Here is a 24,077-nt window from a genome sequence, read left to right as displayed (position 1 = left end):
GGGATTGAAGGTGTGAGCTATCATTCTCTTTTAGACTGATTCACTCTTGTGTAGATCTGGGTGGCTTTGGATTCACAGAGGTCATCTATCTCTTAACCCTGAGTCCTAGGATTACAGGTGTGTACCACCACCTCCAGGCTTCTGGCTGCTGGGATTAAAGGTGTGTATCATCACTGTCTGATCTCTATAGCTTGAGGCTGACCCTGCTTTTTTGAACTCTCAGTCAAGCTTAATAAGTCATAAATAATATATCAATACATCTCTTCTTCCTCAGAGTGGGATCATGGGAGGGGTGGGCAGAGAAGGGAAGAGAAAGACAGAACTTTTTTTTTTTTTTTTTTGTAACCCTATCTCTCTCATGTATCAGGCTGGCTAACCTCTAACTCCCTGGGTTTCTGAGAATGATCTTGAGCTTCCGACCCACCTGCCTCTATTTCCTGAGTGCTGGGATTACAGGTAAGCACCATCATATCTTATTTATGCAGTGTTGAGAGTTAAACATCAAGCATGTTATCAATGAGCTACAACCCCAGCCCAACAATCATTTTTCTTTTAAACAGCTCTTAGCATTTGATGCGACAGCTACGATTCTGTGGTTAGGGATCTGACAGGTTGTGCCAGCGTGTTCTGTTCATACACTCACACACACTGAAAGGGTCTTGGAGGTGCAGTACATGGAGACATTTCATGCTTGTGCCTTGAGTTCCGGCACGTAAAATGTACAGAAGCTTTTGCTTATAGGTGTTGACTTTTAGTGACCCACATCTTACCCAGTTCCCATGCAGCCTCTCTCTCTTTCCTGAAAACTCTCCCCAGAAGTCTCTCTGTAGCATATGAGCCACAGGCAATTTGTATGGGTAGAATTGAGGTCATGAGTTTAGTGAGGTATACATGACACCAGTATATCTTCAAGATGCCATTGCAAGACTGAGTCCTAGTTGATGCGTGACATTGTCTGCAGTCCCCATAACCAAAAGAAAATTCACACCAATTCATGAGCCAGCAGCGACTGTGAACACTCTGAGCACTGTGAAAACAAGCAAGCTAGCAGCCCAGTGGAGAAGCATCACAGAGAAATGGGACATTAACCTCTGCAGGAGCAAGCACATGCTGTGTGGGCACCTGAATAAATCAACCTGCCTGCTGCAAGCGAGAGGCATTTCAATATGCTTCATACCAAATTGCTTTTGATTGCAAAGCTTGCTCAGGAGCTAAATGTAGATTACCTCTAGGTATGCTTTTTTCAACCAGCTGTTGAGGATTTTAAAGTGCAGGGGTTCAGCCTTCACGCTGCTAATTTTCTGCAAGCTCAGTGATGCACCGTGTCCTTAAGCAGGCATTTGGAATGTGCTTTCAGAGTTGTGGTTTTCAGCAGCGCAGCTGGGTGTTTAGGAGAGTGATGGCTGTAATGAGGTTGAAGTAGTTTGATGTGCTCACAGCGTTATGGAGGTGGTTATAGATACTCCAGGGAGACACGTGCTGGTTATTTCAACTATGATTGACCCTGGCAACAAACAGGCTACTCTTTAACAAATAGCTCCTATGGAGGAGTAAGATGCTGTCTGAAAACACACAGGGAAATCATGCAGGATCATGATCATATAAAGAATTAGAGAGCAGAGAGAGGTGAAATTCTGGGTTTGGGGAGATGGCTTGCGGTGCAAACTTTGTAACTAACCTGGATTCAAATTTCTAGTGCCCCAATGCAAAATTGCTGAACACTATGGCACACACCTGTAATCCCGGAGCTAAGAAAGCAAATACAGGCAGAATCCAAAACCTGATGACCAGCCAGCCAGCTTAGCCACATGGGCAAGCTCCAGGTTTGGTGAGAGACCTTGTCTTAAAAAATGAGGCAGAGAGAGAGAGGGAAGGAAACCCATTGCTTGCTTTTCAAAAGTTAGCTTTTCACGTCTATGTGTATAAGCCATTTCTACATGGTAAAGCTTAAGCCCCTGGATCGTCACTTTTGTTAGAAATCAAGAGGGTAGGCTGGGTTCATTAAATGCTCATTATCAAGTTCAAAAAGCTTGAAGACGTAAAGGGAAGCAGACGTTCATCTGTGTGAAAATAAAAAATCTCTTATGTGTCAAATGGGCCACAGGCAGATAGATATGTTGTCATGAAAGTTCTCTGTGGCTTCACACTTTTCTTTGAGAAGTAGTGAGTGATATAAGTTCATGTGTGATGGTTATATGATTTTAGCACATAAATTAATGAAATACAGTCACAGAGGTGACAAACCATCATTTTCTTTCCTTTTTAGGGCCAGGTGTAGGAGAGGGGAACATCCCTAACTTCTTAGAGCAAGAGGGTGTTGGCTTTAGTGTACACCGAGAAGGGAGAGGGTGATTTTACTTTCCTGTCTTTGCTAGGTAGGGTCTGAAGGGACTGAGTCAATTCTACTCCTTCCACTCCTTCAGCCAGGAAGCCACTTTGGAGAAATAGGTGACATTATTTCATTCATTGTAAGTGGTAAAGGGATTGGCCTGGTCCCAGCCACTATAAGGAGGTGTAAAAAGTTTAGGAAGGTACAATGTGGATTAGGACACAAGTTGGGGCAGATGACATCAGAAGCATGTGACTGAAGGGAGCAGTTTTAAGCTCCTGGGCAACCTAGTCCTGGCCTAGCGGAGGGTAGGGGAGATGGTTGGTGCCTAGTGTTTGGCATTTATGATGTCCACAAACTCAGGCTTGAGGAAAGCACCTCCCACGAGGAAACTGTCCACATCAGGCTGATTTGCTAGCTCTTTGCAGGTTGCTCCAGTCACAGAAGCCCCATAAATGATTCTGGTGCTTTGAGCCATCGCAATGGAGACGTTGGATTTCAGCCATCCCCATGGCTTCTCGTGTACTTCCTGGGCCTGTTGAGGAGTTGCAGTCTTGCTGGTACCTATGGCCCACACAGGTTCATAGGCCAGGGCAGCTTTGTTCCAGTCCTTCACATTATCTGTGATGACCTTGGTTTGCTCGAAAACAACCTTCTCGGTGATACCAGCTTCCCTTTCCTCTAGCTTCTCCCCAGTGCAGATTACTCCGAGGCTCTTGGCTAGGGCATGGGGCACTTTCTGTCCAATCAATTCAACCGACTCCCGGAGTGCCCTAGCACTACCCATTTGGCTGGCTCCCAAGTCTTTAATCACGCCAGGGCAAGTCTCCTCAGGGAAGACTGCAGTTCTGCTCAGCCACAGCAATCTTGGGATCTAGCTTCTGCCTGGCAAAGTCGATGTAGGCAGTGTGGGTTGCACAAACCACCTCGGTATCTGCCGGCACCTTGGCCGCTTTCAGGGTGCAAATGAGTTCTCCCAGGCATTTCTTCTTCCTGTTCATCTTCCACTTTCCCCCAATGAAGAACTTCCTGGAAGGCGCCACTGCATTAGGACTGATTGGCTGAAGGTCAGTATGAGTGACCAAACCAGCATTTTCAGTGTTTCATTTTTAATTCAATTTTGTTGAAATACACAATCCTTATAGTGACTGCATTTAAGGACCACTGTAATAAATGACATTTGCTGTTTTTCTCAACACAATTCGGCAGTAAATATATTATTGGCTATTTTTAAAGGAACTCTTATCTCGAATTGGCCATTATCTTTTATTTGGTACTTTTGATCAAAATCATCATTAGTTGTGAAAATGAAAGCCAGAAACAGGATCTATTCTCAAATAAACCCTGCATATATAGATTAAAATTTAGCTGCCATATTTGAAACTTCCTATGTTTAACCCTTAAGCTCAGTTACTTGCATCTAATACTACTGCATCATTGTCGACTCAAAGAGCCTGCTATTTTCCCTTGTCTGTTACCCACTGTAATTATTAATTTTCTTGGCTTCATAAAACTTGCGAACCTCACAGGAATGCATATATATATGAATTAAGCTAGTAAGAGTCTTCTGAAGCCTGTATTAGTTTTGAGTAATGAGTTTAACATGTTTCATACGTGCTTTTGATTTTTATTTACCCCCCCCCCCCCATTACCATTTTATCCTCCAGCAGTCCACTTCCTACTTTCATTTCCAATGAAAACTTTTAGGAAGTTATTTCCTATTTTTTCTTTTCTGCATGTATGTGGCTATTAAAGGACAATCTGTGGGAGTCAAGTTGTCTCTTTCCACTCTGTGGATCCTGAGGATAGAACTCAGGTGTCACACTTGGTGACAAGGGCTTTTACCTGCTGAGCATTAAAAAGCCTTTTACAGTTTTTACATTTTAATGAAAACGTGCCATTTATGTTTATGGATCTGACTAATTCTGCATAAGCTCTTATAAGGAAAACAAAACACTACTAGGGATTACAAAGTTAGGCCAGGGAGTTGAAAAATACTTAAACTAGGTTTAAAATGAATCAACCAAGGCAGCCAATCTGTAAATTCCTTCCACATGCTTTGATTCCTAGTAGAGACATATTCTTTACTATGTCCCACTGCTAGTCACGTTAATGGGTAGAGAAAGATAGGAAGCTGTGGAAATCCCAGAAAATAACTAGTCAGAGGGTTAGGAGTTTTAATTATCATTGCTATCCTTGGAAATTTTATTTATAATCTTTGAGATTTTCTTCAAGAGTCAGAAATAGGGATATTAATTTCACTGTGAAGTTGTGAGTAGCTAGTGAAATCGTTAAATGAAAAGTATTTTAAGGACAGCACAATATGGTCAGGTGTTATGACTGAGACTTGAGGAAAACTTAGGGAATGAAGGGGATAAAGGACTTCAAGCTTGTCGACATGCAGCTGTGCCAATGATAGCAAACTAATGGTGTGATATGATCTCTGTATGTAAGCTTTGGGATCTGGAACGTCGAACTGGGAGACACCTAGGGGAATCGAAGGGCAAGGAAGAAGGACAGCAGGTCCATATACTGATCAAGCTGTCAAACTTTATTTTCTCAGGGGAGGCCTCTATAGGACCGTGGGCAGGATGTGAGTGGGGGTTTGCAAGTGGGCAGGATGAAAGGGTCAGTAGAAGGAATGCACTGAAATCTTTAACTGGCTGTAAAACTGCAGCAGGAGGGATATCCTGAGCTATTCTTTAACTGGCTGTAAAACCACAGCCTGTATCTAGCAATGCTCTGCTAAACATTCTGCTTACTTCTTAAGAGGCAGTAATTTTCTACCTCAGAGGCCTGAGGTAGTGAGGATGGTGATGGTCCCCAGCAGTGGTGGTGGTGGGGATTGGACAGGACATCTCTCCCCTGCCCGTGACAGATGAGTAATGGGGACAGCTTGCCCCCATGCTCACAGTTTTGGGGCTGGCTCACCCAAACCTCTGCTAACAGTGTTGGCTCTATTGTGCTGCTCAGACAAGGTTCAGGGCTTGCTCTCCTGAGTGTTGCAGCCCACGGTGGGCAGGGACGGCTCTCCCACTCTTGTTACCTCAGGTCAGCTCTCCTTCCTGCCTTAGGTGTTGGTGGGTGGGGAGGGGAGGGCATCTCTTCCCAGTCCATGGCGCCATATGTCAGATGAGGGGCGGGGTTAGGTCTCTCAAGCTCATGTTCTCAGGGTTGGCTCACCTGCGCCTTTGTCAACAGGGCAGCTCTGCTCTGCTGCTCAGATAAAGTGCTTCCTGGGTGAGCCACATGGCCTGTTCTTCTGGGTGCTACGGATGGTGAGGGGCTGGTTCAGTCACGTTCCTCACCTGCTGCAGGTGTCAAGGGGTGAGGGGAGGAGGGCACCTTTCCCTCACGTATGCCAGCACATGGCGCACGCGAGACGAGTGATCTGGTCTCCCATTCTCGTCCCTCCCATGCCCCTGTGCACAGGGTCAGCCCTATTGTGCTGTCCAAGCAAGGTGTGGGACCCTGTCTCCCGAGTGCTTGAGCCAGGGAGGGGAGGGGCCATTTCTCTCTAGTGTTGCAGCCAGTGGGGTTTGGGCCAACTCTGTACAGCCCTGTCCTCTCAGCTTTTGGTGGTATTAGGGGCCAGGGACATCAACAGAGACCATGACTGTGTCAAGCCAGGAACCCAGATATGGGTCCCACCAACAGTCCAGGCCCACACATTATCTTGGCCCTGGGTGACAATCAAGCTACTCACCTTAGCCTGTTCCCTTCCTCTCTTGCCTTTTTAGATATGCCTCTGTCCACAGGACAATCTCTCTCTCTCTCTCTCTCTCTCTCTCTCTCTCTCTCTCTCTCTCTCTCTCTCTCCCCACACACCATACCTCTACCCTGCTCACTCTAATAGTGCCCATCTAGCTGGTACTGCAAGGTGTCACTTGGGTCCATGTTTTCCCCTTGGAGCCCCAGATGGACAGCCCCAGACCTGTGATGTTTCCTCATCACAAAGAGATTATGGTAGCACTAGAATCCCCGGACCATGTTTGTCTGAGTTCCACCCATCCCAGTCGCATGGCATGCAGCAGACACACTGCTAGATTTCTGTAGTGGGCAGGGACTAGAATCCCTGACTGTGTTTCACATTTAAAACTCAGAAAAGATTACATACTGATGGTAAATTTTCTGAAGGCAGAGATGCTTTAATAACAATTTCTGAGATTTGTGCTCAGAGCAATTAAGGAAATCTGTGAAGTAAGACTGTTAATCACAGAGTGATTATTTGACACTTAGCGTGTGCTGTTATTAGTAATTAGGGGCATGTGAGCAGAGGGTGTTAGTGGACTGCTAGCAGCAGTCTCATTACGTGGAATTCAAAACCTGTGGAAAAATCATAAATTTACACAAATAGGTTTTTCTCACTTAAGACATTTCTGACTTAACTGTTACTAAATTATGGATGAGCAAGAGTTGGAGATAAACAGCACCAAACCCCTTTCACTCAGGAGCCCCAAACAGTAATTAAAGGGAAAGAGAAATGTCATATCAGTAATCAAACTTTCAAAAACAAGAGAGTTTTTCTCCCTCATTTCTTTACCCAAGGCTATTAAAATGTCACTGGGACATTTTCCCATGCTAGCCTAACCACTTATTTATTTGATACTTTTTTTTTTTGGAGATTTATGTGTTTTTATTTCATGTGTGTGGATGTTTTGCCTTCACGTGTGTCTGCATACCACACATTCATGCAGTGCCCAAGTAAGTCAGCTAAAGATGTTGGATCCCCTGGGACTGGGGTTACAGATGGTTGTGAGCCACCAGGTGGGTGCTGGGAACCAGATGCAAGTCCTCTGGAAGAAAGCCAATGCACTCAACCACTGAGTCATCTCTCCAGCCCCTTTTAACCACTTTTTAAATCCAACCCAATCCAGTTCCTTAAACATGTATACTAAACGGTTTTATCACCTAATAAAAATAAGTTTTCTCAGCTTTGAACAACAACTTTATATCAATTTTATAAAAATTTTGAATTCATTATTTGATATTATTGTTACTTCTTTTTCCCCCTTTGGTAGGATATTGCTGTGTCTGGTGGAGGTATCTGGTATATGTTATCTGTGTGAGGCTGGATCTCAGAGGAACTCCAAAGTCCTCCAAATTCAGCAAGTGGATTGTAGCTCTCAAGCAGCCAATTCTGTTCTGTTTTTCTGTTTATTTTTCACTTTTCTTCTTCCTTTCTATATTTGCCTTTTTTTTTTTTTTTTTTTTTTTTTAAGATGGGGTTTCATCCTACAGGTCAGGCTGGCCTGGAACTAACTGTGGAGACTAGGCTGGCTTCAAACTAGAAATCCTCCTGTCTCAGCCTCCCATGTCTTCAGATCCAGCTCTGATATACACAGACTTTACTCACAACAGAAGGAGGAGATATAAGAAAAATGGGAACCAGGGCTTGGAAAAATGTCACAAATAGCGTGTAAATAAAAGTTGGGTAAAAAATGAGGTCTCACTGCCTCATGAGAAAGTTCTTGGGGAGACTGAAGCTCATGTCTTCTGATGTCCATTCAGACCATGTCTAATGAAGAAATTAAGTAGTTCAGGAAATAGACTGACAGAAAATGGCCACCAGAACTCATTTTATTTTATTATTTGTTTGGAGTCAGAATCATGTAAGTCTAGGCTGGCCTTGAACTCACTATGTGTCCAAGGTTGGCCTTGTAACCCTGGTCCTTCTGCTTCTCTCTACCTTCTGGGTGCTGGGATTATGGGCATTGGTGGCCTAGGTGGATTTTTGTTTGGGACAGAACTCAGGACTTTATGTATCCTACCAAGCATTGACAACTGAGCAACACCCCTGCTCAGCATTTTGGGGTCACCTTTGGTAGGGACCTGCCCTTTTCCAGTTTGTTCGCTTGATCATCCAGCATGGCGAGGCACTCTTGGAACTGTAAGGAAGGTAAGGTTTGTTTTCAGTCACAGCAAGCTGCTTTGAAACCCAAATACCTAGTCAGAAAAGTGACAAACTCAGGAACTTCAAGATAAGTGTCTACAAGAGTGTTTGAAATTTATTATTCTTATTACTTTGATTTTTGAGACAGGGTTTATTTGTGTAGCAGTCCTGGCTGTCCTGGAACTCACTTTGTAGATCAGACTGGCCTCCAACTGCCAGTTGGAAATCTGCCTGCCTCCCAAGTACTGGGATTAAAAGCATGTGCCACTACTCCCTGGCCAAAAAAAAAAAAAAAAAAAAAAAAAAAAAATTCTTTTTAGATTTCAGAGTAATAAGAGTATTGGAAAAGCCCTGCTAGTTAGATCACTGTTTTCCTCACCCCCCTCCCCAAGGGGACTCCAGGAACTGAAGGAAATGGAAGGTAACCATGGTTACAACTAAGGTAAATTCAGTTGTGGGTCCTATTTGGAAAAATCCCGCTTTGCTATCAATTTTTATGATCATGTGTAAGTCAATTGGCATTTTAGTAATATATAGTTATAATAAAAACTGAGTAAGTGGTTCTTCTGGAGCATTTGGAATCAAGGGTTTATGTGAGGCCTTCTGGCTGTGAGGCCTTTGTTCTTGTTCACAGCAAATGAGGAGGTATTAATGTCCCTGGAGAGCTGCCCTTTGTATTTAACACTGAGTTCATCTGGTGCAAATAGAAAACCTTGAGGAGCCCTTCTTCCCAGAGGACATCATTCATCATGCAAATACAGTGTCTTAGTTGGGGTTTCTGCCGCTGTGAAGAGACACCATAACCACAGCAACTCTTATAAAGGAAAGCATTTAATTGGGGCTCCCTTATAGTTCAACGGCTTAGTCCATTGTCATCATGGCAGGAAGTGGTGGGACACAGGCAGACACAATGCTGTAGAGGTAGCTGAGAGTTTTATAGCTGGATTGTCAGACAGCAGGAAGAGAATGCCTGGTTTGAGCATCTGAGATCTCAAAGCCTACCCCCCCCCCCAGTGACACACTACTTTCTCCAATAAGGCTACGCCTACTCTAGTAAGACCACACCTCCTAATAGTGCCCCTCTGGGCCTATTGGGGCCATTTTTATTCAAGCCACCACCACCACCATGGAGAAAGCCCTCTTCTTGTTCTCTCTGGCTTTGGAGGTCATAGCTATTAGCTATATGGGTGATCTATATCCAGCTGAGCCAACCAGATATTCTTTGGTAGTCAGAAAGATCTGGAGTCACCTTTGAAAACTTCATACTGTCTCCAGATACCACATCTGTTCAGAAGGGCTCAGTTAAGCCATTCTTTGTTGATTTAGCTACTCCTTTGAGTATCCTATGATTAGTACATACCTCCTCTGCTCATCCTGAAGGCTGTCTCCCATCTAGGAAGCCTCTGGCTAGCAATTCTGTTTATTACTCTGTGAAAGTCAGTTTGATATTTCCAATGGCTGTATTGCAGTGTCCTGCTGTGCATTTATCATTTGAAGAGCAAGAAGGAAAGGCTGAGAGTATAGCTTTCCTAGCATGCACGTGGCCCTGGGTTTGATTATCAGCATCACATAAACCAGGGGGAGGTGAAGGCAGGAGGAGCAGAAATTCAAGGTCGTTCTTGGCTGCCTAGTGAGTTTGAGGCCAGCCTGGGCTACAATGAGACTACATAAAAAGAAAGCAAAGCACTCAGGAGCAACTAGTAAGAAGCCATTGGAATGCTTTCTGAATATCAAATGCATATGGAGGGCCATTCTTACATGTGGTGACAGGAACCATGATGAAGAGACAGACTCTCTTTGGTTGTTAGGTTCAAGGGATTACTCTTTGACAAATGGTAGGTTATTCCTTTCCCCACACTTATCCTTCTTTTACACCTAGAGAGTTACTACTTTTTATTAGCATTTTATTATAATTTTTCATTACTTTTAATGTTATTTTAATTACATTTTTATTGATGTATTTTAATGGATATATTAGTCAGGTCATATTATATATTGATTCAAAGACAAGATGATTCTCAAATTTCTCCACATTTACACAACAATCCCTCAGGGATCTTTAATATTTTTCATTAATTCTTTAACAATTCCTACAATGTATTTTTTGTTCATATTCACCCCAACTCCTCTTATATACACCCTCAACTTCATATCTACCCCAACTTCATATTCTCTCTTAAAAATTATTATTTGATAACCTATCAAATCCAATTGTGTTGTCCACATACTTTTGGAGGTGGAACTAGTCAATGAAGCTTGGTTGACCTACCAGAGACCATATACTTAAAACACCCTGACTCTCTTTTCCAGAAGCCATCCTAGCTCCTCAGTTAAGGGTGTGGGCTCATGGAGTTCATTCCACACTGTGCTGCGGAGTTGACTCCCTTGATCTTGTGCAGGTCCTGTGCTGACAAACATAGTTGCTCTGAGTTTATGAGTGTAGCAGTCATGTCATGTCCAGAAGACACTGTTCTGTGCACCAGAATTATTCTTAAAATGTCATAGAGGACAGGAAGAAGAAAGAGCATCGGTACTCACTCTGTAAATGGATAAAAGCATTCTGACTGAAAGCTGGGAACCTCAGAGCATCCAATTCAATGTAGTTGAATGGAAAGAACATGAAAAGTTACATGAAACTGGACATGGTGATACATGCCTATGATCCCAGCATAGAGGGTGGTGAGTTTGAAGCCAGCTTGGGTTTAAAAAAAAAAAAACTTATGTTCTATGTGAACACATCTGCAGTGACTACTGAAAATCTGAAATTGTTTAAACTCTGTAAGGCAATCATTGACAGCATGATAAACTGAAAAGGTGCCATGCTTCTTATGTCCTGGCTGTGGAAATTGTCAGTGGAGTGATCTTGGGCACATTTCTGAATGCCCCTGAGCTTTAGTAACCTCATTGTTCAGTCAAGGTGTGAACTTCTTAGGGATGCTATGAAGAGCAACTGTGATAATGACCTTGAGGATGCTTTGTCAGTGCCAGTTAAATGTTCTTCTTCCAACCTTTATTACTGTTAAAGGCTGAAGATATGGCTCAGTTGGTAGAGTGCCTACCTAGCATGGACAAAACCCCGAGTTGGATTCCAAACACTACATAAAACAGGCATGTTGGGGTGCATCTATAATCCCAACATTCAGGAGGTAGAGGCAGAAGGATTAGAAGTTCAAAATCATCCTCAGCTACACAATAAGTTTGACACCAGGTTGGGCTGTAGGAGATGCTATCTCAAAAAAAACCAAAACCAAACCCCCCCCCCCCCCCCCCACACACACACACACACACATACTACATGCACACACACATATCCACTATAAACATACACACAACACATGTATACACATACAATCATGCACACACCATATACATACATACATATATATATATATATATATATATATATATATATATACCACATATACCCACATCACACATACAAAATATACAAATACACCACATGCAACTTGTGCACACACATACATTCACATACATATCACATGCAACACATATATACACTACATTTATACATACCACATATGTATACACACACACATATACTGTACACACATGCATGCAACACACACACACACACACAACAGCAAACCTCTGAACATATCTCAGCCTCTGAAGAGTTGTACTTTTTTTTTTAAAAAAAAAATTCTTGTATTTGTAAACTATATGATGAGTCCCTGTTAAATAATGCTTGGTTTATGCTTCTGAACAGTTAGGCTTATACTTGCAACATTGTGAAAGTTCTGGCCAGACTAGTGTTTCCATTGTCACAGCTGCCTCTTCTTTAGACCACCAGAGTTCACAGACAACTTCAGGACCTAGGCTGGAGATGGATGATCATAAACAGCAAAGCACACGGGTCCTTTGCTGTCTCCATATTCAGTGCACTCAGATTTAATTCCCAGCAAACGGCAGGCAGTCAGTTTTGCTTTCAGATGAGCGTTGGGAAGGCCGAAGGATGGCTTCCAGCTCAGTGTGTTGCTTTTCCTCTGTGTGCTTTGCTCACTCTTCCCATTCCTTCTATAATCTCAGCAGCTTAAGTGAGCCCTTCGAAATGTAAGTCTTCAGTAGCGAAAAGGTCTAAAACGGAAGTGTTGGGGAGAAATAAAGCTCTGGAAACGGATGGAGTGTCCTTAAGAATCGCTTCTCAAGGCAAAAACAAACAAACAAACAAAAACTAAAACCACCAGTCTTCTTTCGAGGGTGCCCTTAAAACACAGGCAAAGTGGAGGGGTTGGGTGTGAGCACCTCAGTGGCTAGAGTGGTCACGTGTCCCTTTGGAGGCTGTGCCCTCTGTCCACAGTCTGTGTGTGTAGCTGTGCCCTCTGAGCCCAGTGTGTGTGTGTAGCTGTGTTTGCATGAGTGGAGACTAGAGGAGGATGTTGGGTGCTCTCTTCTATTGCTCTCTACCTCATTTCCTGTGAGCTTGAATTTTAGCTAGGCTGGGAGGAGCCCCAGTGATCTTCCTGTCAGTGCTCCTAACAGCACTAGTGTCACAAGCAATTAAGAGACCACACCTGTCCTGTCACATCTTGTCACATGGTTACTAGTATACAAACTCAGGTCCTCATGGGTACTCAGCAAGTGCTCTTAGCCACCAACCTATCTTTTCAGCCCCCTTAGTATGTTTCTCTCTCTCTCTCTCTCTTTCTTACACACACACACACAAACACACACACTGTCCCCATGTGATAAAACCACACTCTGATGGTCTAATGGGGAAAAATGAGCAAGTACAGATAGTAAAATACAGACATAAGTGGAAACCATTTTTAAGCAGACAAACTTAAGATTTGACAACAAACCCATTAATTTAATGGAATCCCAAACCAGAAGCTTTTGTGTGGGGTGATATACTTTTGTAAAGATCAGAGTAGAAATTAATGTGGGATAATAAATGTGATGATGTTTTAAATTTTTAATTTTTTTTTGAAGCATAGTTTCTCTGTGTACCCCTGGTTGTCCTTGAAGTTACTCTAGATCAGGCTGCCCTGGAACTCAGAGATCTACCTGCCCCAGCCTCCCAAGTACTGGGAGTAAGAGTGTGTACCACAATGTCTGGCTCATAGTAATTTTCTTTTATTCTAAGGACATTTTAAAAATATTTAAAACTTTTTAAAATTTTTTTTTTATTTTATGTATCGATCCCAGTTCCTTCTCCCTCCCTCCCATGTCCCCCGGCCACGTTCCCATCCCATCCCCCCCCAACTCCACAGGGAGAGTGAATAAACATTATTTAACTTTTATTTGATGTGCCTTGGTATGAAGGTGTCAAATTCTCTGAAACTGGAGTTATAGACAACTGTGAGCTGCCACGTGGGTGCTGGGAATTGAACCTGGGTCCCCTGGAAGAGCAGTCAGTGCTCTAAACTGCAGGGCCATCTCTACAGCTCCCCATAATGATTTTTCAAATGAAAAGAAATTATAAAATCCTATTCCTTGAACAGTGTTAAGTGGTTTATAATCTGGAACAAATGCAGGAGCCAATTTAAAGGACATCAGCTCACTTGCTCACCTGCCCTTTCCTATTCCATTTCTCCCTTCCCTTCTGATAGGGTCTCAAGTAGCTTAGGCTTCTCTTGAACTCATGGCAGAGCTGAGGATGGCCTTCAATTTCTGACCCTCCTTCATCTGTTTTCCGAGTTCTGGGATAGCAGGAGTGCTTCACCATGCTTGAGTGTATGCCCAGGGTTTTGCACATGCTAGGCAAGCACCATGCCAAGCCAACTAAGCACCAGTCCCCTCCAGTAAGATTTATTTATTTTTTAAACAAAGACATTTTACCTACCAGAAGGTATATACCAAGGTGTAGGGAAGACTGTGTGAGTAAAGTTGACTTCTACCTTCTGCTCCAGGAGACCTCTAGATCGTGGTCATGGAGTAAGCTGTGGCCAAGGAAAGATGAGGTGAGGGTCACAGGCCAGCAGTGCGAAAGGGAAACTGTGGCAGAGGTGATGAAAGGCAGATTTGTATCTACAAAACTGGGAAACCCAGAAGAGAGATGGGAAACACGGGACTGAGATGACTTTTGGTCACTGGAACCTTTGTCTCAGTGGGGTAGTGTCTGGACATTGCGATGGTGAAGGACAGGCAGGAGGAGGTTTGGAGTGACCGCACAGCAGGTGCCTCTGGGTCTTTCATCGCCTCCTGGGCCAAGAGCTGAAGGAGTTATCTCAGCACGCGCTGATCCTGCTGTGGGAGCCTTTTACACTTCATTCTGTTCCTACCTTTGATCCAGGAGATTAGTGTGTTCTTCATCACATTCTCTTCGAGAAGGATGGGGACAGGCAGAATTTGGAAGAGTCCTGGGAGATATGTCAGAGACTACAGTTGGAGGCACAGGGTATCCAACCCTAAATTTCCCCCCGAATAATTAAGAGAAACTCTGCAGAAAGTGAGGGTAGGTTGTCATCTGGAGAAGTGACCTGCACAGATGGCATGGCTCACAGTGTATTTTTTGTGTCACCAGGCTGTCTTGGTCTTCACGGGAGGCCGGCCACTTCTCCGATAGCTACAAAGTTAACATATAGCCTGGGTGATCAAATGTCAAGTGTGCCAAGGTCTTGTAATCACGGGCTGTAAATCCTTTCACTTCCTACAGCCTTGTACATGGAGCAGAATGTCAGAGAAAGTCTTTGTTTATATTATGTCAATGGTACCCTCATCATGGAGATTACCTCTGAAACTGCAACAGTGAATGCTGTACTCAGTAAAGTGGAACAAAGGTTTTGGCATGGTGACACTTACTTTTTTTTTTTTTTCTTTATGTTTGTTTTTGTTGCCATAAGCAAATACCTGAGAAAAGAAACTAGAGAAAAGGTTTGCTTTGGCTCATGTTTTGAAAGCACAGAGTATCATGGCGAGAAAGTATAGAAAGGAACAGGAGGCAACATTTCATCTATAGTCAGGAAGGAAAGAGAGATGAATGCTGGTGCTCAGGCCACTCTTCCTTATTCAGTCTACTCCTTAGCCTGTGGAGTTGTCTACCCACACTTAGGGTAGGCATTTCTACCTTCATGAACCCAGTCTAGAAACTTAATCACACAAGTGTTCAGAGGCTTGTCTCCCAGGTCCAGAAGAATTGACATTAAATTCTATCAAGCCGACAGTCAAAATTAACTATCACGAGTACCAGACCAGATGCTAAATTTGGCCTGGTCCCTGCTGGCCCCATTGGCTGCTTGGTCTTCTGTGTTTCTTTCTCATCTGCAAAATTGGAGAGGTGTTGCTGCTACTATTATTCTCCAGTGTCATGAGTGGTGTCTCATGGCTGAAAAGTCATGTGAATATCAGATTTCTTGCAGGGTCAGGGTTGGAGTATGTATTAGTTATTTTTCTATTGCTGTGATAAAACACTGTAATCATGGCAAGTTATAGATAGAAGGGTTTATTTTGGGCTTATGGGCTCCAGGTTACAGTTCATACTATCATGATAGCGAAGTGTGGCAGCTAGTAGTAGATATGGTGTCCGGAGCAGAAGCCGAGGACTCACAACTCAAATGAATGTGGGAAGCAGAGAGTACCCTGAAAATAGTCATCTCAAAGCCTGCCTCCAGTGACATCCTTCTTTCAATAAGGTCACATTTCCCAAGCCTTCCCAACCGGCATCACCAACTGGGGACTAAGTATTCAAATACCTGAGAATATGTGGGCAATTTCATTCAAATCACCACAGACTCCAGGCCTTTTTCTGAATCAGTCCTGTCTGGCCCCATAGCAGGGGCTTCCTGGAGCCATTATTTATAGTTGAATAGATTCTTGGCGTTTGTGAGAGGTGAAGTGAAAATTAACAGTTGTGGCAAAATCGCTTTTGTACTCGAGAAAAAAAAAGACACTTTACTACTGACTTTAGTTTTCCTAAGGTGAAAGCGAGGAATTCAGGATAACACAGAGTCAAGTGATTTCCTACAGGTGGACTGCAGGCAGAACTGTATTTTCTATTCATTCTTCATTTAATTCACTATGGAATGAGTATATACTGGGATCCTACCATGTACCGCACATTCCTCTAGGCCAGCAGTTTTCAACCTGTGGGTCCCTACTCCTTTGGGGGTCGAATATCAGATATCCTGAATGTCAGATATTTACATTTTGATTCATAAAAGTAGCAAAATCACAGTTATGAAGTAGCAATGAAATAATTTTATGGTTGGGGGGGGTCACTACAACATGAAGAACTGTATTAAAGGGCCTCAGCATTAGGAAGGTTGAGAGCCACTGCTCTAGGCTCTGCCCTCATGGAGCTCACAGTCCAAGTGAAGGTGATGGATACTCATGGAACAGTTGTATCACATGCTACTGTGAGGCTGGGGGCAGGCACGACAGGGTATTAGGTCCTGGGTTTGGAAGGGTTCTCTAAATAAGTGAGTTTGGGGGTAAAGAATACACGAGCACACCAGCAAAAGAGGTTGTGATCTTTGGAAGTATTCATACTAAAATTAGAGCAACATGAGAAAAGTTCAAATGTGTCCTATGCAAGGATGATGGTCAATGGACGACACATTCTGCATTTTGTACAATAAATGCTGTATAGTGTTTTAAATGATAAATTTCATATGATACATATTATATTAACACTTTAAAAGAGATTTATTTGTATTTTTAATTATGTGTCTGTATGTGTGAGTGTGTGCAGGTATATGCAATGCCCATGGAGTCCAGAAAAGGAAGTCAGATTCCTTGGAGCTAAAGTTACAGGTGGTTGAGAGCCATCCCAATACAGGTTCTTCGAGCTGAACTCTGATCCTCTGGAAGAATAGCAGACACTCTTAACCACTGAGCCAACACTCCAGGCACCTTAAACTATAATTTTTAAATAGGTTCAGTGGAATTGGGAAGGTCTCTTTGCAAGAAGAGTGAACAGAAGGCACAATGTTAGTGGGCCATCAGGAAAATAAAACAATGCTCTGCCTGCCTCAGACAACAGGTGGTCCCCTCTGATGAGCAACTGATACAATTTCTTCCTCTTCTGAATAGATAGATGTTCCCCAAGCTACACTTGTTCTGTGACTGAACCTTGGCTGAATCATTCATGGGGTATGTAGTGGAGAAATTGAGCTGGAGGCTGAAGGAGATGCTGTGCAAGAAGGAAGACCTGAATTTAGACCCACAGATACTGCAACAAAATCCAGGCTCAGAGGTGCACACCTATACTCCCAGTGCTAGAAAGACAGAGACAGGATGATCCTAGGTACCTGCTGGCCAGCCAGTTTAGCTGAACCTGTGAGCTCTAGGCTCAGTGAAACCCTGAGTCAGTAAGTAAGGTGAAGAGTGATTGAGGAAGATATCAGACATCAATCTCTGGCATCCTCCACACATATGCATACACATACATGAAAAGCATGTATACACACAGACACACACAGAGAAACACACACACACAGAGAAACACACACACAGAGAAACACACACACAGAGAAACACACACACAGAGAAACACACACACACACAGAGAAACACACACACACACAGAAACACACACACACACACACACACACACAGATACACACACAAACACCACAGAAGCAAAACAAACAAAAAAACTCAGCCCCCTACTCCACCCAGAGAGTGGGTTTAGATGTGCACAGCCACCTGTGAGTTCAAGTCTGATGCTTTAGACTCATGGGTGGCGGCCATTATCAGAAAGCCTCTGAAATGTCAGTGTATCTGGCAGGCACTGGGTGTTGAATGATGGAGGCTCACATGATGAGGCTTGAGATTCTGGGACTGCTGCCTTTTCATTTAACGATCTTGGAAAATCACAACATACACGGTCGAGATCCACCCACTGCAGAACAGTACTGTATTTGTGACTATCCACCTTCTCCTCCTCTAACTCACCTGTAACTCCTAAGACCATCTTAAACCTACAGTGAACTAAGCTCACTCTGGTCATGCCCCACTGATGAAAGATGTGTCAAGGTTCTCACTGAGCAATCAAAGATCAAGAGAACAACACATAGGACACACCACTTAGGCAACTAAGCATGCCATAAATACCTGCCATTAGTCACACATGCCTGAAGAAATAAACATTTGCTGAACTGAATGGCAACTAGTTAATTTTGACTGTGGATGGAATTTTCTCACAGTTTACAAGAGTGTCCAGATAAGAATCAGGGGCAGATTTAGACAACCATTTCTGTGGAGGTGGCTGGTCACAATTTAAAAGCGGATAAGGGTGAGTGAATGAGACATAGTATTAACACCAAATGACTCATAGGATTATTAAGAAAAAACCCATAGAGAGTAAGAGAGAGCCAGGAGGACAGAGAGAGACACACAGGAAGTAGAAGGGAGGGGCATTGAGTCGGAGGAGTCTTGTTTGAGATGGTGTAGGAATAAAAGTTCTTTCTGGGATGTTGGCAGAGGAGGAAGGTCAGCTAGATGCTTTTTCTGCTTCTCTGAGCTAGCAGGCTTTTACCCCAGCATCTGGCTCCTGAGTCTTTATTGATAAAATTGGATTATTGAGATTTTGTTAAAAACAACAATCACATTGGAAATTGTGAGTGTGGGATTCTCAGAGGAGAGTCACCTCAATGTACTTCTTCTTCTTTTTTTTTTTTAAATAGATTTGAAAATTTTAAAATTTTAAAAATTACTTGAAATAATAAAATATTTTATTTTATGCGTGTGAGTGTTTGCCTACATGTATGACTGCACCACACACATGTAGCATCCACGGAAGCCTGAAGAGCCCATCAGACTTGCTGGAACTGGAGTTACGGATGGTTGTGGGTTGCTGTTTGGGTGCTGAGAGCTGAACCCCAGTCCTCAGGAGCCACCTCTCCCACTCAGTACTTCAGTTTTAAAGTAGAGTATGGGCCGTTTTTCATTTAATCCTGTCAGAGTTCCTGTGAAGTAGAATTGATTATTACCTCATCTTGAAGGTACATGTGCGAGGTAATCATGAAGAAAAAAGATTTAACCTGGCTCTCAATTTGGGAGGTTTCATTCCTGATCACGTTGCGTCACTGGATGAGTCTCTGGCGAGGCAAACATCGTGGTAAGGGCACACCACAGAGTAAAATCACTTAGATCAAAAGCGGGGAGAGGGTGGGGCTGGGTAGCTAGAAGGTTCTTGGGAAAGGTGCATTCCATGTTAGCCTGGAGAGCCTGAGTTTGATTCTCAGAACCCATGTAAAGGTGGAAGGAGAAAAACGGGTTCCACAGAGTTGTCCTCTGACCTCTAAAAGTGCCCAGTGACCGTTCCTACTAACAATAAAATAAATAAATAATAAAACCCCAGGGAGCAAAGAGACAAAGAGGAAAGGGGATGGTCTCACAGCTCTTCTAGGGCATAGCTCTAATGACTTCAGCACCCCTTACTACGATTCCACCTGTTACAGAGTGTACAACCAGCACACAGCACCAGACTGGGGATGAAGCCTTTTACACAGGTTCTGTGGGGGGCGGGGCATTCATTATCCTAGCCAGAGCAATGAGGAAACTGATGCTGACAGAGGTTAACTAACTTGCCTGTTCTGTGGCAACACTGAGCTTAGCTCCCAGAGCTGCCTGACTCCAAAGCCATGGTATTTAATCCCCCAGGCTCTACAAATAACAACTGGTTATTTGTGTTAGAGTCTAGGTCACAGACCAGCAAGCCACACTTTAGAAGCCACATTTGTAGATTTCTCTTCATTTGCTAAGTACTCTCCAAGCTTGCTGCTCCATGCTGAACAGATAGATACACATTAACTGGTGGCTGTTGGCTGCTAAATATTTACTATGAAACACTGTGAATTTAATCTTCTGAAGATTCTTGAGAGAAAAACCTGATTAGGCTACACTTTGTATAAAGTGAGCTTTTACTAATCTTTTCTGTTTTATTACTACACTACTATTGTTATTTTTGTTCAGGGTCACATACAGACCGGGGTGGTCTCAAGCTCCCTCTGTAGCCAAGGACGACCCGGAACTTCTGATCTCCTGCCCCCAACTCCTAAGTGCTGGGTGCCACCTTGTCTGGTTTCTGTGGTGCTGAGGATCCTACCCAGATCTTCCTGCATGATGGACAGGCCTGTGGGCCCTTTGTGTACTTTTTCTGATTTTTATTTTTTGCCACAAACATGCAAGTAATTTATCATCATCATTATCATCATCATCATCATTATTATTATTATTATTTAGGAAAACTCATTATAGTCAAAGCTTATATAAGAGTCTCACGTTAATGATATAATCCCATTTTCTTCTTTACAGTCTATATATTCAAAAAGATTGTTGTGCAAGTCAGAGCTAATGGAATCGACTTGGGCACCTTCCTAAAGTACCCCCTCCTGCCCTTGTTGATGTCTTGTTTAGAGGCCTGGCCCTGTGCCTGGTCTGCACTTTGTCATGGTGTTGGGGTGGGGGTAGGGTTGCCTAGTGTCGTATTATAAATGATCCTCTGATTTGCCCAGCTGACTGGGTACTGTCCATCTCCTCTGTCAGCCCAGGACAGTAAATCTTTCCTAACCAGTGTCTCCCGCCCGTCTCCCACAGGCAGTGATGTCTCCAGCAACCAGGCCACCTGTGAATACCACTGAATCTCTTTGCATTCCAGTTCTTTTGCCCCAAATACCCCAGGGGCCTTGTATACCGATTGGCAGTCTTGGTGCTTTCAATTCTACTCAGAGTGGGAGTGATGCTTTCAGCTGTCCTGGTGAAAAGGGGCATTTTGTTGTCCTTCCCTCAGTTTCAACAGTGCTGGGTGTAAAATTCACTTAGGATTTTTTAGGGGGCAGGGCAGCTGATCTCACCTCTAAGTTGGTATAATGTAAGATCTGATTAAGAGGAAAGTGCTAATTAATTTAGTGGTGAAATATACAGGTTTGAAGCTGTTAGCCAGGAGTTGTAGTATAAGGTAAACAGTCGGGCCACTTGTCTCTTGTTACTCAGATCCCACTCTTATTTGTACTTCCACTTGCCTCGGACAGAGTTCAAGATCACGGCAGTGGAGTGTCTTCCAAACAAAGCTGTTTGGGTAATCACAGTTTTAGCAAAGGCAATCCCTCATGTCTGTAGAGTGTATTCTCCACTCTGTTGCCAGCATTGCCTCACTAAGTTACTAAGACAAGCTCTTAGCAGGTTGCCAGCCTGCTTAGAAACCTTTGATGAGTCTCCATTGCTTGTGTGATGAAGACCAAACTCCTGTGGTAGCATTTTAGGGACCTTTCCTTACTTAACCCGGCCTATGCTTCCTTTCCCTTCCTCCAGCCCCTGACTGGCAGGGCAGAGGCCATTTCTTGCCTTTGCTAGCTGATCTTCCAAGGCTGACCTCACCCACTCTGGGAGCTGACAAGGCCCTCCCTGGGCTGCGCCTGCAGAGAGCATCATTTATATTCTTCTTTAGTCTGACCAATAATCTATTTCAGTAGTTCCCCTTATTCTCTTTTACACCTTCTAGGGAACTGGTTCCAAGTCTATCTGAGCATCAGGGTCTCCAATATACTTTGATCAGCAAAATTAGTCTCAGAGTAGGGCCTGTGGTGATATATTGTTTGTGATTTACTAAAGCTTGCCTGGGGATCAGAATGCAAAGCTAGACACATTAGTTAGCCATAGAACCAGGCAATGGCGATACATACCTTTAATCCCAGGACTCAGGAGGCAGAAACAGATGGATCTCTGTGAGTCCAAGACCACCCTGGGCTACATGAGATTGAATCAATCTAAAAGAGAAACAGAGTCCATGCCTTTAATTCCAGCACTTGAGAGGTATATAAGGAAGAAGCAGGGGTCTCATGGGAGATTCAGTTTCCAGTCCCAATATCTATCTCTGGGTTGTTATCATTTATGCCACAAGAGCCCAAGAAATCTGTGGATTTAAAACAGTATTATGGGCAATTGGGACTGGTAGGCTTAGGACCACTGCTCTAGGGTAAGCCAGGAATTTTCCATGGGCCTAGACTGGTGACAGATAGAAGTGTAACATGAAAAAAAGTGGACTCAGAGACTGATAGTGGAGTACAAACCTCAAGCTGAAGTTCAGAAAAGCAAAGTAGCAGACCATTCACTGTGTGCGTGTGTGCATGTGTGTGTGTGTGTGTGTGTGTGTGTGTGTGTGTGTGTGGTGGGGTGGTGGTGGTGATGGTGGATGAAGTCTCCCTAACTCTTCCTGCCATGCACAGTGTTCTTGGCCATAACGAGGATTGTTTTTCAGAAGAAGCAGAGGGAAGCAGGCTACATTGACAAGTTATCCCCACAACTGTCTCAGAGTATCTTGGAATCAGCCTTTCATTCTCTCTGGCCACCTATGTGTCTTGGTGCCCAGAGTTCTACAGCCTATCTCCCTTTGCTCCCATCCAGCCTTGAGGAACCTCAGGCAAAGGAGCCCCAACCCATGCTGTTTGTAAATGTCATTTGTCTAGCAAGCTTGCTCAGACAGGAAGTTAAGTGAGGATGACTCAAAATTCCAGAATGTGTCTGGGGATACTGGTGCTTGCATAGAACTGACTAAGACAAATGTGAAAGGACTTGACAGAGGGCAGGCAATTTTGAGGTGAGCAAGGGTGAGGGTGAGCAGACTAAGACTGTTCAGCAGGATTCTACTTCCTCTGCATGTGCCTAAACAAAACAAGATCAAGCGAATGGAGAGAGAAGTAGGAGAAAGCGAGGGGGAGGAAAGGAAAACACGTGCGACTAGGAAGATTGAGCCCTGTTTGGAATAGAAGACAGGAGAAAGAGAGAGAGAGAGAGAGAGAGAGAGAGAGAGAGAGAGAGAGAGAGAGAGAGAGAGAGAGAGAGAGAGAGAGAGAGACAGACAGACAGACAGACAGAGACAGAGAGAGAGAACATAAAAGAGGGAGCCAATATTGGTTTGAAGATAAAATTGAACACAAAGAAAGGTCTAGAGAACTACAAGACTGCCGCCAACTAACAATTTGAGCTTCCTTGGAAAGGCTACCATAAATGCCCTTCCGGGATAGCGAGATCACCATCTAACTTATCCATGGAGCCCTCATCTAATACCTGTTGGAAACAGGAGCAAACACCCATACATAAACACTGAGTCGAACTAGAACCCAGATGCAGATGGAGAGGACAAGACCAGGGTGCAGAAATACATAGAGACAGCTGACCTGAACAAGGAGGAGTTAACGGGCCCCCAGACTGATAGCTGGGAAGCCAGCATGGGACTGACTCAGGCCCCCCTGAATATGGGTCTCAGCCAGAAGGACTGAGCAGTCTAAGTGACCTCAGACAGTGGAACCAGGATGTATCCCTGGTGCACAAAAAGACGTTGCAAACACATCTTTTGGAGGGATAACTGCCTTAACCTAGAGACAGGAGAGAAGCCCTAGTCCCTCCTTCACATGACCTGCCAGATCTACATGACCTCAACTGGATGGCATTCCCCTACATATGGAATTGGGGTGGGGGGATGGGAGGGGAGGGTGGTTAGGGTGCATGTGAGAGGGCAGAAAGGGTAAAAGTGAGGGAGGGAGAGGGAACTGGGATCTACATGTAAAATAATAAATTAAATAATAATAAAAAACCAAAAAGCCCAAATTTATAGGAAGAGAAAACTAACTCAAACCATATTGTCAAAATTTCAAAATCCATACTAGTTTTATTTCTTCAGGCTATGGCATCTCTGTATACACAAAAAAGGGAGAAAGAAGACAGAGATTTTGTGATCAATTTCTGGAGATGTGGGGAAGGTCATTGCCTCAAGCAAGCTCAGAGAAAGTATTTAGATTTCAAGATAAGGGTACAATGTAGAACCAGCTTGTACCACATGGATCTTTGAAACTTGGAGAGAGTACTAATGCAAAGAGCTTTTTACATCAAACAATCCAAGCATCCCACCCCTGTCCTCTGTGTGGAGAGGGTCTTGTTAGCACAGGGTGGGAC

General features: G+C 43.7%; 1 pseudogene; it reads right to left on the bottom strand.

Moving 5' to 3' along the window:
* Positions 1-2,657: 2,657 nt before the first annotated feature.
* LOC127229398 (triosephosphate isomerase-like) lies at positions 2,658-3,429 on the bottom strand (annotated as a pseudogene).
* Between the last annotated feature and the right edge of the window lie 20,648 nt (positions 3,430-24,077).

The sequence above is a fragment of the Phodopus roborovskii genome, unplaced genomic scaffold (genome assembly GCF_943737965.1).
Source record: "Phodopus roborovskii unplaced genomic scaffold, PHOROB, whole genome shotgun sequence".
NCBI classification, from domain to species: Eukaryota; Metazoa; Chordata; class Mammalia; order Rodentia; family Cricetidae; genus Phodopus; species Phodopus roborovskii.
The sequence above is the reverse complement of the archived record's forward strand: the minus strand, read 5'-3'. Positions and strand labels throughout refer to the sequence as shown.